This window comes from Rhinoderma darwinii, chromosome 1 (genome assembly GCF_050947455.1).
Source record: "Rhinoderma darwinii isolate aRhiDar2 chromosome 1, aRhiDar2.hap1, whole genome shotgun sequence".
In the NCBI taxonomy this organism is placed as follows: domain Eukaryota; kingdom Metazoa; phylum Chordata; class Amphibia; order Anura; family Rhinodermatidae; genus Rhinoderma; species Rhinoderma darwinii.
The window spans coordinates 216,242,188-216,256,328 of record NC_134687.1 but is presented as its reverse complement, the minus strand read 5'-3'; the positions used below and the strand labels follow the sequence as shown (position 1 = coordinate 216,256,328).

The following is a 14,141-nucleotide window of genomic DNA, read 5'->3' as shown; positions in this document are numbered from 1 at the left end:
ACTTTCGATCTGAGGGTACCTGTTCAGGTGTAAGTCTTTTGAAAAACAACCTATCACTTATCCATGACTGAAACTCTCTTTGAAACTAAGAACTAGTCCATGCTTTTAAGATTTCCTGGATGTCAGAACAAAATTTAAACTTTATGCCTTAAAAAAGAAAAATGTATGATCTAACAATGTCTTGACTGTTTAAACTTTAGCACCGTAGCTGATTTTATCAAGTCAAAATAACTTTATACTTTTCTTGTCTAAGTAACGCTTGAAACCACATAACAAAGCACTCCAGGTCAGAATATATATCAGAAGGAGAGAAACGCCGATTTTCCCGCACACATTTTGGTTTTGGAGAGCCTGGATAGCTCAGTCGGTAGAGCATCAGACTTTTAATCTGAGGGTCCAGGGTTCAAGTCCCTGTTCAGGCACGTGTCTTTTAGAAATCAAGACGTTTCACTTATTTATGATTTGAACATTACGTAGATTTCATACTCTAAAAAAATTATTGGATTAATGATGTAACTTTATGTCTTAAGGATAGAATTAAGTATGATCTAATGATGTCTTGCCGCCTCAAACTTTAGCAGCCTAAAGAATTTCATTAAGACAAGATGAAATTACACTTTTCTCTTCTTCTGAAAGTAGACTTTAAAAGCATATACATTATAACAGTGCTATAGCTCAAAATATAAATGATGATAACACCATCGATTTTCTTGCATATTTTTGTGTTTTATAGAGCCTGGATAGTTTAGTGGGTAGAGTATCACATGAGTCTTTTGAAAAAACAATCTATCACTTATCTATGACTGAAACTCTCTTTGAAACTAAGGTAAATAGTTGATAGAGCATCACACTTTCGATCTGAGGGTACCTGTTCAGGTGTAAGTCTTTTGAAAAACAACCTATCACTTATCCATGACTGAAACTCTCTTTGAAACTAAGAACTAGTCCATGCTTTTAAGATTTCCTGGATGTCAGAACAAAATTTAAACTTTATGCCTTAAAAAAGAAAAATGTATGATCTAACAATGTCTTGACTGTTTAAACTTTAGCACCGTAGCTGATTTTATCAAGTCAAAATAACTTTATACTTTTCTTGTCTAAGTAACCCTTGAAACCACATAACAAAGCACTCCAGGTCAGAATATATATGAGAAGGAGAGAAACGCAGATTTTCCCGCACACGTTTTGTTTTTGGAGAGCCTGGATAGCTCAGTCGGTAGAGCATCAGACTTTTAATCTGAGGGTCCAGGGTTCAAGTCCCTGTTCAGGCGCGTGTCTTTTAGAAATCAAGACGTTTCACTTATTTATGATTTGAACATTACGTAGATTTCATACTCTAAAAAAATTATTGGATTAATGATGTAACTTTATGTCTTAAGGATAGAATTAAGTATGATCTAATGATGTCTTGCCGCCTCAAACTTTAGCAGCCTAAAGAATTTCATTAAGACAAGATGAAATTACACTTTTCTCTTCTTCTGAAAGTAGACTTTAAAAGCATATACATTATAACAGTGCTATAGCTCAAAATATAAATGATGATAACACCATCGATTTTCTTGCATATTTTTGTGTTTTATAGAGCCTGGATAGTTTAGTGGGTAGAGTATCACATGAGTCTTTTGAAAAAACAATCTATCACTTATCTATGACTGAAACTCTCTTTGAAACTAAGGTAAATAGTTGATAGAGCATCACACTTTCGATCTGAGGGTACCTGTTCAGGTGTAAGTCTTTTGAAAAACAACCTATCACTTATCCATGACTGAAACTCTCTTTGAAACTAAGAACTAGTCCATGCTTTTAAGATTTCCTGGATGTCAGAACAAAATTTAAACTTTATGCCTTAAAAAAGAAAAATGTATGATCTAACAATGTCTTGACTGTTTAAACTTTAGCACCGTAGCTGATTTTATCAAGTCAAAATAACTTTATACTTTTCTTGTCTAAGTAACGCTTGAAACCACATAACAAAGCACTCCAGGTCAGAATATATATCAGAAGGAGAGAAACGCCGATTTTCCCGCACACGTTTGGGTTTTGGAGAGCCTGGATAGCTCAGTTGGTAGAGCATCAGACTTTTAATCTGAGGGTCCAGGGTTCAAGTCCCTGTTCAGGCACGTGTCTTTTAGAAATCAAGACGTTTCACTTATTTATGATTTGAACATTACGTAGATTTCATACTCTAAAAAAATTATTGGATTAATGATGTAACTTTATGTCTTAAGGATAGAATTAAGTATGATCTAATGATGTCTTGCCGCCTCAAACTTTAGCAGCCTAAAGAATTTCATTAAGACAAGATGAAATTACACTTTTCTCTTCTTCTGAAAGTAGACTTTAAAAGCATATACATTATAACAGTGCTATAGCTCAAAATATAAATGATGATAACACCATCGATTTTCTTGCATATTTTTGTGTTTTATAGAGCCTGGATAGTTTAGTGGGTAGAGTATCACATGAGTCTTTTGAAAAAACAATCTATCACTTATCTATGACTGAAACTCTCTTTGAAACTAAGGTAAATAGTTGATAGAGCATCACACTTTCGATCTGAGGGTACCTGTTCAGGTGTAAGTCTTTTGAAAAACAACCTATCACTTATCCATGACTGAAACTCTCTTTGAAACTAAGAACTAGTCCATGCTTTTAAGATTTCCTGGATGTCAGAACAAAATTTAAACTTTATGCCTTAAAAAAGAAAAATGTATGATCTAACAATGTCTTGACTGTTTAAACTTTAGCACCGTAGCTGATTTTATCAAGTCAAAATAACTTTATACTTTTCTTGTCTAAGTAACCCTTGAAACCACATAACAAAGCACTCCAGGTCAGAATATATATGAGAAGGAGAGAAACGCCGATTTTCCCGCACACGTTTTGGTTTTGGAGAGCCTGGATAGCTCAGTCGGTAGAGCATCAGACTTTAAATCTGAGGGTCCAGGGTTCAAGTCCCTGTTCAGGCGTGTGTCTTTTAGAAATCAAGACGTTTCACTTATTTATGATTTGAACATTACGTAGATTTCATACTCTAAAAAAATTATTGGATTAATGATGTAACTTTATGTCTTAAGGATAGAATTAAGTATGATCTAATGATGTCTTGCCGCCTCAAACTTTAGCAGCCTAAAGAATTTCATTAAGACAAGATGAAATTACACTTTTCTCTTCTTCTGAAAGTAGACTTTAAAAGCATATACATTATAACAGTGCTATAGCTCAAAATATAAATGATGATAACACCATCGATTTTCTTGCATATTTTTGTGTTTTATAGAGCCTGGATAGTTTAGTGGGTAGAGTATCACATGAGTCTTTTGAAAAAACAATCTATCACTTATCTATGACTGAAACTCTCTTTGAAACTAAGGTAAATAGTTGATAGAGCATCACACTTTCGATCTGAGGGTACCTGTTCAGGTGTAAGTCTTTTGAAAAACAACCTATCACTTATCCATGACTGAAACTCTCTTTGAAACTAAGAACTAGTCCATGCTTTTAAGATTTCCTGGATGTCAGAACAAAATTTAAACTTTATGCCTTAAAAAAGAAAAATGTATGATCTAACAATGTCTTGACTGTTTAAACTTTAGCACCGTAGCTGATTTTATCAAGTCAAAATAACTTTATACTTTTCTTGTCTAAGTAACGCTTGAAACCACATAACAAAGCACTCCAGGTCAGAATATATATCAGAAGGAGAGAAACGCCGATTTTCCCGCACACGTTTTGGTTTTGGAGAGCCTGGATAGCTCAGTCGGTAGAGCATCAGACTTTTAATCTGAGGGTCCAGGGTTCAAGTCCCTGTTCAGGCACGTGTCTTTTAGAAATCAAGACGTTTCACTTATTTATGATTTGAACATTACGTAGATTTCATACTCTAAAAAAATTATTGGATTAATGATGTAACTTTATGTCTTAAGGATAGAATTAAGTATGATCTAATGATGTCTTGCCGCCTCAAACTTTAGCAGCCTAAAGAATTTCATTAAGACAAGATGAAATTACACTTTTCTCTTCTTCTGAAAGTAGACTTTAAAAGCATATACATTATAACAGTGCTATAGCTCAAAATATAAATGATGATAACACCATCGATTTTCTTGCATATTTTTGTGTTTTATAGAGCCTGGATAGTTTAGTGGGTAGAGTATCACATGAGTCTTTTGAAAAAACAATCTATCACTTATCTATGACTGAAACTCTCTTTGAAACTAAGGTAAATAGTTGATAGAGCATCACACTTTCGATCTGAGGGTACCTGTTCAGGTGTAAGTCTTTTGAAAAACAACCTATCACTTATCCATGACTGAAACTCTCTTTGAAACTAAGAACTAGTCCATGCTTTTAAGATTTCCTGGATGTCAGAACAAAATTTAAACTTTATGCCTTAAAAAAGAAAAATGTATGATCTAACAATGTCTTGACTGTTTAAACTTTAGCACCGTAGCTGATTTTATCAAGTCAAAATAACTTTATACTTTTCTTGTCTAAGTAACCCTTGAAACCACATAACAAAGCACTCCAGGTCAGAATATATATCAGAAGGAGAGAAACGCCGATTTTCCCGCACACATTTTGGTTTTGGAGAGCCTGGATAGCTCAGTCGGTAGAGCATCAGACTTCTAATCTGAGGGTCCAGGGTTCAAGTCCCTGTTCAGGCACGTGTCTTTTAGAAATCAAGACGTTTCACTTATTTATGATTTGAACATTACGTAGATTTCATACTCTAAAAAAATTATTGGATTAATGATGTATCTTTATGTCTTAAGGATAGAATTAAGTATGATCTAATGATGTCTTGCCGCCTCAAACTTTAGCAGCCTAAAGAATTTCATTAAGACAAGATGAAATTACACTTTTCTCTTCTTCTGAAAGTAGACTTTAAAAGCATATACATTATAACAGTGCTATAGCTCAAAATATAAATGATGATAACACCATCGATTTTCTTGCATATTTTTGTGTTTTATAGAGCCTGGATAGTTTAGTGGGTAGAGTATCACATGAGTCTTTTGAAAAAACAATCTATCACTTATCTATGACTGAAACTCTCTTTGAAACTAAGGTAAATAGTTGATAGAGCATCACACTTTCGATCTGAGGGTACCTGTTCAGGTGTAAGTCTTTTGAAAAACAACCTATCACTTATCCATGACTGAAACTCTCTTTGAAACTAAGAACTAGTCCATGCTTTTAAGATTTCCTGGATGTCAGAACAAAATTTAAACTTTATGCCTTAAAAAAGAAAAATGTATGATCTAACAATGTCTTGACTGTTTAAACTTTAGCACCGTAGCTGATTTTATCAAGTCAAAATAACTTTATACTTTTCTTGTCTAAGTAACCCTTGAAACCACATAACAAAGCACTCCAGGTCAGAATATATATGAGAAGGAGAGAAACGCAGATTTTCCCGCACACGTTTTGTTTTTGGAGAGCCTGGATAGCTCAGTCGGTAGAGCATCAGACATTTAATCTGAGGGTCCAGGGTTCAAGTCCCTGTTCAGGCGCGTGTCTTTTAGAAATCAAGACGTTTCACTTATTTATGATTTGAACATTACGTAGATTTCATACTCTAAAAAAATTATTGGATTAATGATGTAACTTTATGTCTTAAGGATAGAATTAAGTATGATCTAATGATGTCTTGCCGCCTCAAACTTTAGCAGCCTAAAGAATTTCATTAAGACAAGATGAAATTACACTTTTCTCTTCTTCTGAAAGTAGACTTTAAAAGCATATACATTATAACAGTGCTATAGCTCAAAATATAAATGATGATAACACCATCGATTTTCTTGCATATTTTTGTGTTTTATAGAGCCTGGATAGTTTAGTGGGTAGAGTATCACATGAGTCTTTTGAAAAAACAATCTATCACTTATCTATGACTGAAACTCTCTTTGAAACTAAGGTAAATAGTTGATAGAGCATCACACTTTCGATCTGAGGGTACCTGTTCAGGTGTAAGTCTTTTGAAAAACAACCTATCACTTATCCATGACTGAAACTCTCTTTGAAACTAAGAACTAGTCCATGCTTTTAAGATTTCCTGGATGTCAGAACAAAATTTAAACTTTATGCCTTAAAAAAGAAAAATGTATGATCTAACAATGTCTTGACTGTTTAAACTTTAGCACCGTAGCTGATTTTATCAAGTCAAAATAACTTTATACTTTTCTTGTCTAAGTAACGCTTGAAACCACATAACAAAGCACTCCAGGTCAGAATATATATCAGAAGGAGAGAAACGCCGATTTTCCCGCACACATTTTGGTTTTGGAGAGCCTGGATAGCTCAGTCGGTAGAGCATCAGACTTTTAATCTGAGGGTCCAGGGTTCAAGTCCCTGTTCAGGCACATGTCTTTTAGAAATCAAGACGTTTCACTTATTTATGATTTGAACATTACGTAGATTTCATACTCTAAAAAAATTATTGGATTAATGATGTAACTTTATGTCTTAAGGATAGAATTAAGTATGATCTAATGATGTCTTGCCGCCTCAAACTTTAGCAGCCTAAAGAATTTCATTAAGACAAGATGAAATTACACTTTTCTCTTCTTCTGAAAGTAGACTTTAAAAGCATATACATTATAACAGTGCTATAGCTCAAAATATAAATGATGATAACACCATCGATTTTCTTGCATATTTTTGTGTTTTATAGAGCCTGGATAGTTTAGTGGGTAGAGTATCACATGAGTCTTTTGAAAAAACAATCTATCACTTATCTATGACTGAAACTCTCTTTGAAACTAAGGTAAATAGTTGATAGAGCATCACACTTTCGATCTGAGAGTACCTGTTCAGGTGTAAGTCTTTTGAAAACCAACCTATCACTTATCCATGACTGAAACTCTCTTTGAAACTAAGAACTAGTCCATGCTTTTAAGATTTCCTGGATGTCAGAACAAAATTTAAACTTTATGCCTTAAAAAAGAAAAATGTATGATCTAACAATGTCTTGACTGTTTAAACTTTAGCACCGTAGCTGATTTTATCAAGTCAAAATAACTTTATACTTTTCTTGTCTAAGTAACGCTTGAAACCACATAACAAAGCACTCCAGGTCAGAATATATATCAGAAGGAGAGAAACGCCGATTTTCCCGCACACGTTTTGGTTTTGGAGAGCCTGGATAGCTCAGTCGGTAGAGCATCAGACTTTTAATCTGAGGGTCCAGGGTTCAAGTCCCTTTTCAGGCGCGTGTCTTTTAGAAATCAAGACGTTTCACTTATTTATGATTTGAACATTACGTAGATTTCATACTCTAAAAAAATTATTGGATTAATGATGTAACTTTATGTCTTAAGGATAGAATTAAGTATGATCTAATGATGTCTTGCCGCCTCAAACTTTAGCAGCCTAAAGAATTTCATTAAGACAAGATGAAATTACACTTTTCTCTTCTTCTGAAAGTAGACTTTAAAAGCATATACATTATAACAGTGCTATAGCTCAAAATATAAATGATGATAACACCATCGATTTTCTTGCATATTTTTGTGTTTTATAGAGCCTGGATAGTTTAGTGGGTAGAGTATCACATGAGTCTTTTGAAAAAACAATCTATCACTTATCTATGACTGAAACTCTCTTTGAAACTAAGGTAAATAGTTGATAGAGCATCACACTTTCGATCTGAGGGTACCTGTTCAGGTGTAAGTCTTTTGAAAAACAACCTATCACTTATCCATGACTGAAACTCTCTTTGAAACTAAGAACTAGTCCATGCTTTTAAGATTTCCTGGATGTCAGAACAAAATTTAAACTTTATGCCTTAAAAAAGAAAAATGTATGATCTAACAATGTCTTGACTGTTTAAACTTTAGCACCGTAGCTGATTTTATCAAGTCAAAATAACTTTATACTTTTCTTGTCTAAGTAACCCTTGAAACCACATAACAAAGCACTCCAGGTCAGAATATATATGAGAAGGAGAGAAACGCCGATTTTCCCGCACACGTTTTGGCTTTGGAGAGCCTGGATAGCTCAGTCGGTAGAGCATCAGACTTTTAATCTGAGGGTCCAGGGTTCAAGTCCCTGTTCAGGCGTGTGACTTTTAGAAATCAAGACGTTTCACTTATTTATGATTTGAACATTACGTAGATTTCATACTCTAAAAAAATTATTGGATTAATGATGTAACTTTATGTCTTAAGGATAGAATTAAGTATGATCTAATGATGTCTTGCCGCCTCAAACTTTAGCAGCCTAAAGAATTTCATTAAGACAAGATGAAATTACACTTTTCTCTTCTTCTGAAAGTAGACTTTAAAAGCATATACATTATAACAGTGCTATAGCTCAAAATATAAATGATGATAACACCATCGATTTTCTTGCATATTTTTGTGTTTTATAGAGCCTGGATAGTTTAGTGGGTAGAGTATCACATGAGTCTTTTGAAAAAACAATCTATCACTTATCTATGACTGAAACTCTATTTGAAACTAAGGTAAATAGTTGATAGAGCATCACACTTTCGATCTGAGGGTACCTGTTCAGGTGTAAGTCTTTTGAAAAACAACCTATCACTTATCCATGACTGAAACTCTCTTTGAAACTAAGAACTAGTCCATGCTTTTAAGATTTCCTGGATGTCAGAACAAAATTTAAACTTTATGCCTTAAAAAAGAAAAATGTATGATCTAACAATGTCTTGACTGTTTAAACTTTAGCACCGTAGCTGATTTTATCAAGTCAAAATAACTTTATACTTTTCTTGTCTAAGTAACCCTTGAAACCACATAACAAAGCACTCCAGGTCAGAATATATATGAGAAGGAGAGAAACGCCGATTTTCCCGCACACGTTTTGGTTTTGGAGAGCCTGAATAGCTCAGTCGGTAGAGCATCAGACTTTTAATCTGAGGGTCCAGGGTTCAAGTCCCTGTTCAGGCACGTGTCTTTTAGAAATCAAGACGTTTCACTTATTTATGATTTGAACATTACGTAGATTTCATACTCTAAAAAAATTATTGGATTAATGATGTAACTTTATGTCTTAAGGATAGAATTAAGTATGATCTAATGATGTCTTGCCGCCTCAAACTTTAGCAGCCTAAAGAATTTCATTAAGACAAGATGAAATTACACTTTTCTCTTCTTCTGAAAGTAGACTTTAAAAGCATATACATTATAACAGTGCTATAGCTCAAAATATAAATGATGATAACACCATCGATTTTCTTGCATATTTTTGTGTTTTATAGAGCCTGGATAGTTTAGTAGGTAGAGTATCACATGAGTCTTTTGAAAAAACAATCTATCACTTATCTATGACTGAAACTCTCTTTGAAACTAAGGTAAATAGTTGATAGAGCATCACACTTTCGATCTGAGGGTACCTGTTCAGGTGTAAGTCTTTTGAAAAACAACCTATCACTTATCCATGACTGAAACTCTCTTTGAAACTAAGAACTAGTCCATGCTTTTAAGATTTCCTGGATGTCAGAACAAAATTTAAACTTTATGCCTTAAAAAAGAAAAATGTATGATCTAACAATGTCTTGATTGTTTAAACTTTAGCACCGTAGCTGATTTTATCAAGTCAAAATAACTTTATACTTTTCATGTCTAAGTAACCCTTGAAACCACATAACAAAGCACTCCAGGTCAGAATATATATGAGAAGGAGAGAAACGCCGATTTTCCCGCACACGTTTTGGTTTTGGAGAGCCTGGATAGCTCAGTCGGTAGAGCATCAGACTTTTAATCTGAGGGTCCAGGGTTCAAGTCCCTGTTCAGGCGCGTGTCTTTTAGAAATCAAGACGTTTCACTTATTTATGATTTGAACATTACGTAGATTTCATACTCTAAAAAAATTATTGGATTAATGATGTAACTTTATGTCTTAAGGATAGAATTAAGTATGATCTAATGATGTCTTGCCGCCTCAAACTTTAGCAGCCTAAAGAATTTCATTAAGACAAGATGAAATTACACTTTTCTCTTCTTCTGAAAGTAGACTTTAAAAGCATATACATTATAACAGTGCTATAGCTCAAAATATAAATGATGATAACACCATCGATTTTCTTGCATATTTTTGTGTTTTATAGAGCCTGGATAGTTTAGTAGGTAGAGTATCACATGAGTCTTTTGAAAAAACAATCTATCACTTATCTATGACTGAAACTCTCTTTGAAACTAAGGTAAATAGTTGATAGAGCATCACACTTTCGATCTGAGGGTACCTGTTCAGGTGTAAGTCTTTTGAAAAACAACCTATCACTTATCCATGACTGAAACTCTCTTTGAAACTAAGAACTAGTCCATGCTTTTAAGATTTCCTGGATGTCAGAACAAAATTTAAACTTTATGCCTTAAAAAAGAAAAATGTATGATCTAACAATGTCTTGACTGTTTAAACTTTAGCACCGTAGCTGATTTTATCAAGTCAAAATAACTTTATACTTTTCATGTCTAAGTAACCCTTGAAACCACATAACAAAGCACTCCAGGTCAGAATATATATGAGAAGGAGAGAAACGCCGATTTTCCCGCACACGTTTTGGTTTTGGAGAGCCTGGATAGCTCAGTCGGTAGAGCATCAGACTTTTAATCTGAGGGTCCAGGGTTCAAGTCCCTGTTCAGGCGTGTGTCTTTTAGAAATCAAGACGTTTCACTTATTTATGATTTGAACATTACGTAGATTTCATACTCTAAAAAAATTATTGGATTAATGATGTAACTTTATGTCTTAAGGATAGAATTAAGTATGATCTAATGATGTCTTGCCGCCTCAAACTTTAGCAGCCTAAAGAATTTCATTAAGACAAGATGAAATTACACTTTTCTCTTCTTCTGAAAGTAGACTTTAAAAGCATATACATTATAACAGTGCTATAGCTCAAAATATAAATGATGATAACACCATCGATTTTCTTGCATATTTTTGTGTTTTATAGAGCCTGGATAGTTTAGTGGGTAGAGTATCACATGAGTCTTTTGAAAAAACAATCTATCACTTATCTATGACTGAAACTCTCTTTGAAACTAAGGTAAATAGTTGATAGAGCATCACACTTTCGATCTGAGGGTACCTGTTCAGGTGTAAGTCTTTTGAAAAACAACCTATCACTTATCCATGACTGAAACTCTCTTTGAAACTAAGAACTAGTCCATGCTTTTAAGATTTCCTGGATGTCAGAACAAAATTTAAACTTTATGCCTTAAAAAAGAAAAATGTATGATCTAACAATGTCTTGACTGTTTAAACTTTAGCACCGTAGCTGATTTTATCAAGTCAAAATAACTTTATACTTTTCTTGTCTAAGTAACGCTTGAAACCACATAACAAAGCACTCCAGGTCAGAATATATATGAGAAGGAGAGAAACGCAGATTTTCCCGCACACGTTTTGTTTTTGGAGAGCCTGGATAGCTCAGTCGGTAGAGCATCAGACTTTTAATCTGAGGGTCCAGGGTTCAAGTCCCTGTTCAGGCGCGTGTCTTTTAGAAATCAAGACGTTTCACTTATTTATGATTTGAACATTACGTAGATTTCATACTCTAAAAAAATTATTGGATTAATGATGTAACTTTATGTCTTAAGGATAGAATTAAGTATGATCTAATGATGTCTTGCCGCCTCAAACTTTAGCAGCCTAAAGAATTTCATTAAGACAAGATGAAATTACACTTTTCTCTTCTTCTGAAAGTAGACTTTAAAAGCATATACATTATAACAGTGCTATAGCTCAAAATATAAATGATGATAACACCATCGATTTTCTTGCATATTTTTGTGTTTTATAGAGCCTGGATAGTTTAGTGGGTAGAGTATCACATGAGTCTTTTGAAAAAACAATCTATCACTTATCTATGACTGAAACTCTCTTTGAAACTAAGGTAAATAGTTGATAGAGCATCACACTTTCGATCTGAGGGTACCTGTTCAGGTGTAAGTCTTTTGAAAAACAACCTATCACTTATCCATGACTGAAACTCTCTTTGAAACTAAGAACTAGTCCATGCTTTTAAGATTTCCTGGATGTCAGAACAAAATTTAAACTTTATGCCTTAAAAAAGAAAAATGTATGATCTAACAATGTCTTGACTGTTTAAACTTTAGCACCGTAGCTGATTTTATCAAGTCAAAATAACTTTATACTTTTCTTGTCTAAGTAACGCTTGAAACCACATAACAAAGCACTCCAGGTCAGAATATATATCAGAAGGAGAGAAACGCCGATTTTCCCGCACACGTTTTGGTTTTGGAGAGCCTGGATAGCTCAGTCGGTAGAGCATCAGACTTTTAATCTGAGGGTCCAGGGTTCAAGTCCCTGTTCAGGCGCGTGTCTTTTAGAAATCAAGACGTTTCACTTATTTATGATTTGAACATTACGTAGATTTCATACTCTAAAAAAATTATTGGATTAATGATGTAACTTTATGTCTTAAGGATAGAATTAAGTATGATCTAATGATGTCTTGCCGCCTCAAACTTTAGCAGCCTAAAGAATTTCATTAAGACAAGATGAAATTACACTTTTCTCTTCTTCTGAAAGTAGACTTTAAAAGCATATACATTATAACAGTGCTATAGCTCAAAATATAAATGATGATAACACCATCGATTTTCTTGCATATTTTTGTGTTTTATAGAGCCTGGATAGTTTAGTGGGTAGAGTATCACATGAGTCTTTTGAAAAAACAATCTATCACTTATCTATGACTGAAACTCTCTTTGAAACTAAGGTAAATAGTTGATAGAGCATCACACTTTCGATCTGAGAGTACCTGTTCAGGTGTAAGTCTTTTGAAAACCAACCTATCACTTATCCATGACTGAAACTCTCTTTGAAACTAAGAACTAGTCCATGCTTTTAAGATTTCCTGGATGTCAGAACAAAATTTAAACTTTATGCCTTAAAAAAGAAAAATGTATGATCTAACAATGTCTTGACTGTTTAAACTTTAGCACCGTAGCTGATTTTATCAAGTCAAAATAACTTTATACTTTTCTTTTCTAAGTAACGCTTGAAACCACATAACAAAGCACTCCAGGTCAGAATATATATCAGAAGGAGAGAAACGCCGATTTTCCCGCACACGTTTTGGTTTTGGAGAGCCTGGATAGCTCAGTCGGTAGAGCATCAGACTTTTAATCTGAGGGTCCAGGGTTCAAGTCCCTGTTCAGGCGCGTGTCTTTTAGAAATCAAGACGTTTCACTTATTTATGATTTGAACATTACGTAGATTTCATACTCTAAAAAAATTATTGGATTAATGATGTAACTTTATGTCTTAAGGATAGAATTAAGACAAGATGAAATTACACTTTTCTCTTCTTCTGAAAGTAGACTTTAAAAGCATATACATTATAACAGTGCTATAGCTCAAAATATAAATGATGATAACACCATCGATTTTCTTGCATATTTTTGTGTTTTATAGAGCCTGGATAGTTTAGTGGGTAGAGTATCACATGAGTCTTTTGAAAAAACAATCTATCACTTATCTATGACTGAAACTCTCTTTGAAACTAAGGTAAATAGTTGATAGAGCATCACACTTTCAATCTGAGGGTACCTGTTCAGGTGTAAGTCTTTTGAAAAACAACCTATCACTTATCCATGACTGAAACTCTCTTTGAAACTAAGAACTAGTCCATGCTTTTAAGATTTCCTGGATGTCAGAACAAAATTTAAACTTTATGCCTTAAAAAAGAAAAATGTATGATCTAACAATGTCTTGACTGTTTAAACTTTAGCACCGTAGCTGATTTTATCAAGTCAAAATAACTTTATACTTTTCTTGTCTAAGTAACCCTTGAAACCACATAACAAAGCACTCCAGGTCAGAATATATATGAGAAGGAGAGAAACGCCGATTTTCCCGCACACATTTTGGTTTTGGAGAGCCTGGTTAGCTCAGTCGGTAGAGCATCAGACTTTTAATCTGAGGGTCCAGGGTTCAAGTCCCTGTTCAGGCGTGTGTCTTTTAGAAATCAAGACGTTTCACTTATTTATGATTTGAACATTACGTATAGAGATGAGCGAACCGGGACAACCGAACCCGGTTTCGGTCCGAACTTCCGGTAAAGTTCGGTTCGCAGCGAATCCGAACTTCACCGGGTTCGGCCGAACCCGTTTTGACCGAACCCGGTCAAAAACATTATACAAATC

General features: G+C 34.1%; 16 non-coding genes across 16 annotated transcripts; all 16 read left to right on the top strand.

Moving 5' to 3' along the window:
* The first annotated feature begins 349 nt into the window (after positions 1–349).
* Positions 350–422, top strand: TRNAK-UUU (transfer RNA lysine (anticodon UUU)). Its single transcript has one exon. It is a non-coding gene; the product is annotated as a tRNA-Lys (tRNA).
* Positions 423–1,198: 776 nt separating this feature from the next.
* On the top strand, positions 1,199–1,271 carry TRNAK-UUU (transfer RNA lysine (anticodon UUU)). Its single transcript has one exon. It is a non-coding gene; the product is annotated as a tRNA-Lys (tRNA).
* A 776-nt stretch (positions 1,272–2,047) lies between these two features.
* TRNAK-UUU (transfer RNA lysine (anticodon UUU)) lies at positions 2,048–2,120 on the top strand. Its single transcript has one exon. It is a non-coding gene; the product is annotated as a tRNA-Lys (tRNA).
* Positions 2,121–3,745: 1,625 nt separating this feature from the next.
* Positions 3,746–3,818, top strand: TRNAK-UUU (transfer RNA lysine (anticodon UUU)). Its single transcript has one exon. It is a non-coding gene; the product is annotated as a tRNA-Lys (tRNA).
* A 776-nt stretch (positions 3,819–4,594) lies between these two features.
* TRNAR-UCU (transfer RNA arginine (anticodon UCU)) lies at positions 4,595–4,667 on the top strand. The gene has a single exon. It is a non-coding gene; the product is annotated as a tRNA-Arg (tRNA).
* Positions 4,668–5,443: 776 nt separating this feature from the next.
* TRNAK-UUU (transfer RNA lysine (anticodon UUU)) lies at positions 5,444–5,516 on the top strand. Its single transcript has one exon. It is a non-coding gene; the product is annotated as a tRNA-Lys (tRNA).
* Positions 5,517–6,292: 776 nt separating this feature from the next.
* TRNAK-UUU (transfer RNA lysine (anticodon UUU)) lies at positions 6,293–6,365 on the top strand. The gene has a single exon. It is a non-coding gene; the product is annotated as a tRNA-Lys (tRNA).
* A 776-nt stretch (positions 6,366–7,141) lies between these two features.
* On the top strand, positions 7,142–7,214 carry TRNAK-UUU (transfer RNA lysine (anticodon UUU)). Its single transcript has one exon. It is a non-coding gene; the product is annotated as a tRNA-Lys (tRNA).
* A 776-nt stretch (positions 7,215–7,990) lies between these two features.
* On the top strand, positions 7,991–8,063 carry TRNAK-UUU (transfer RNA lysine (anticodon UUU)). The gene has a single exon. It is a non-coding gene; the product is annotated as a tRNA-Lys (tRNA).
* Positions 8,064–8,839: 776 nt separating this feature from the next.
* On the top strand, positions 8,840–8,912 carry TRNAK-UUU (transfer RNA lysine (anticodon UUU)). Its single transcript has one exon. It is a non-coding gene; the product is annotated as a tRNA-Lys (tRNA).
* A 776-nt stretch (positions 8,913–9,688) lies between these two features.
* TRNAK-UUU (transfer RNA lysine (anticodon UUU)) lies at positions 9,689–9,761 on the top strand. Its single transcript has one exon. It is a non-coding gene; the product is annotated as a tRNA-Lys (tRNA).
* Positions 9,762–10,537: 776 nt separating this feature from the next.
* TRNAK-UUU (transfer RNA lysine (anticodon UUU)) lies at positions 10,538–10,610 on the top strand. The gene has a single exon. It is a non-coding gene; the product is annotated as a tRNA-Lys (tRNA).
* A 776-nt stretch (positions 10,611–11,386) lies between these two features.
* TRNAK-UUU (transfer RNA lysine (anticodon UUU)) lies at positions 11,387–11,459 on the top strand. The gene has a single exon. It is a non-coding gene; the product is annotated as a tRNA-Lys (tRNA).
* Positions 11,460–12,235: 776 nt separating this feature from the next.
* Positions 12,236–12,308, top strand: TRNAK-UUU (transfer RNA lysine (anticodon UUU)). Its single transcript has one exon. It is a non-coding gene; the product is annotated as a tRNA-Lys (tRNA).
* Positions 12,309–13,084: 776 nt separating this feature from the next.
* Positions 13,085–13,157, top strand: TRNAK-UUU (transfer RNA lysine (anticodon UUU)). Its single transcript has one exon. It is a non-coding gene; the product is annotated as a tRNA-Lys (tRNA).
* Positions 13,158–13,875: 718 nt separating this feature from the next.
* On the top strand, positions 13,876–13,948 carry TRNAK-UUU (transfer RNA lysine (anticodon UUU)). Its single transcript has one exon. It is a non-coding gene; the product is annotated as a tRNA-Lys (tRNA).
* Positions 13,949–14,141: the final 193 nt, after the last annotated feature.